Consider the following 2,002-nt stretch of genomic DNA (forward strand, 5'->3'; position numbering starts at 1 on the left):
AGGCCCCTCTCTTTCTGCTCTTCCAGCAAAATTTCTCTGATTGGAGACTTGGCTGTAGCCTTGTTCTCTCCCTGCTTCATTTAGGCGCCCTCACCTTCAAGTCACTTTATTCTGTTGTGAACCCCGAGAAGACAGATTCATTTGACGTGAACCTCCAGGCGGAACTGACCCGCTGAGATGGAATCCTCCACGGTCAACGGAGGGCCCAAGTTTTAGAAATAATGAGAACCTGGACAGGGGCTTCTTACCTATTCTGTGATGGAGCCCTGGCTTCCCGCGCGTTGTCTGCTTGCTCGTGTCCCTTTAAGTCAACTCACATGGGAAGTTCCTGGTTCTGTCATTTTTTTTTCTTTTTATCCTCACCCAGGGATATTTTTCCATTGATTTTTAGAGAGAGGGAAAGACAGAGAGAAATATCGATGAGCCTGCAATGGAGTTATGTGCCATTGACGGGAATCAAACCCGGGACCCTGCCGTCCGCAGGTCGTGGCTCTATCCACTGAGCCAAACCGGCTAGGACTTTGGTTCTGTCTTTTGACCAAGGGACTTTGACCTGCCATGTCCAATCAGAGCTGCTCTACTACATCCTCATTTGCATCTAAAACGGACCAATCATAACTGCTCCATCTGACCAATCAGATCGCGTCATGCTGACCAACCGGGACTGCGCAATGGCTCCTTTACGTGCCTACGTAAACCGGAACCTGGGTGTGAAGTTTCTGTATAAATGGCAGCCACCCCTTGCAGTGAGGGAGCTCATTTTCGGTTCCTATCGCAGGCGCTGTTTTCTCGTTTTGCAAACTGTTCAGCGGAATAAGAAGGCCTCAGTCATTTAATATTCTTTTTGGGAATTTTTGGTGGCGGTGCCCATGTCACAGTGGGTGGGCGAGGCGCAGAGAAACCTCCCGCTTGCTGTCTGTTCAGGGCGCCTTGGCCTGGAGGCCAGGCCCTGAGAGCGAACCCAGTGAGTCCTGGTTTGGAACCCGGTCCTCCTGGAAAGGAATGTCGGCAGAGCTGTCAGACGAGGGCAGCTCCCGGGCTCCCTCCCCGCGCTCCCCTCAGCCAGCACCGGAAGCGGGAGCCACCGAGCTTGGACTCAGAGATGGCACCCAGGGGAAACACCGGAAGCGGAAGTAGAAACTGCCTGCAGCCTCCCGCCACCTTGCAGACTGAGAGGTTCTGAGACCAGGCCCTGGAGGAGAGCAGGTGACAGGTAGGCCGCAAATAGCGCCCTCTATAGGGAAAAGCAAAAATACACATTTAACCACAGGGGATGGGGGGTGTCAAATGTTTACCTCTCCCTTAAAGAATTTAAATTCAGGGTTTTGCCCATTATAAGACTTATGACCAGGCCCCCTCTGTTTTTTAATTTAAATATTTTTATTGATTTTTAGAGAGAGAGGAAGGGAGAGAGAGATAGAAACATCAATGATGAGAGAGAATCATTGACTGGTTGCCTCCTGCACGCCCCCTACTGGGAATGGAGCCCAAAATCTGGGCGTGTGCCCTTGACCAGAAGGAATCGAACCCAGGACCCTTCAGTCTGCAAGGCAACGCTCTATCCACTGAGCTAAACCAGCCAGGCCCCCCCCCTTTTTTTTTTACCTATTACTGGACATCTGATTTAATTAATTAATTTATTTTTGGTTAATCCTCCCCCGAGGATATTTTCCCATTGATTTTTAGGGAGAGTGGAAGAGAGAGGGAGAGACAGAGAAGCATCCATGCGAGAGAAACACATGGATTGGTTGCCTCCTGCATGAGTCCGGACCAGGGCCCAGGCCAGGGAGGAGCCTGCAACCGAGGTACGTGCCCTTAACCAGAATCGAACCCAGGACCCTTCAGTCCACAGGCCGACTCTCTATCCACTGAGCCAATCTGGCTAGGGCTTAATTTTCTTTATTGGTTTTAGAAAGAGAGAGAGAGAGACAGAAACATTGACTTGCCTTTCACTTATTTATGCATTCATTGATTGATTGATTCTTGAAGGTGCCCTGATTGG

At 50.3% G+C, this 2,002-nt stretch overlaps 1 protein-coding gene across 1 annotated transcript in view; it reads right to left on the bottom strand.

The window, feature by feature from the left end:
* Positions 1-1,617, bottom strand: part of MFGE8 (milk fat globule-EGF factor 8 protein) — a 31,233-nt gene extending 29,616 nt beyond the window's left edge. Inside the window, exon 1 of the mRNA XM_005886528.2 lies at positions 1,613-1,617. The gene's annotated coding sequence lies outside the window, so the exon portion shown is untranslated. The remainder of the gene's footprint in view (positions 1-1,612) is intronic.
* Positions 1,618-2,002: the final 385 nt, after the last annotated feature.

The sequence above is a fragment of the Myotis brandtii genome, unplaced genomic scaffold (assembly GCF_000412655.1).
Source record: "Myotis brandtii unplaced genomic scaffold, ASM41265v1 scaffold988, whole genome shotgun sequence".
Classification (NCBI taxonomy): Eukaryota; Metazoa; Chordata; class Mammalia; order Chiroptera; family Vespertilionidae; genus Myotis; species Myotis brandtii.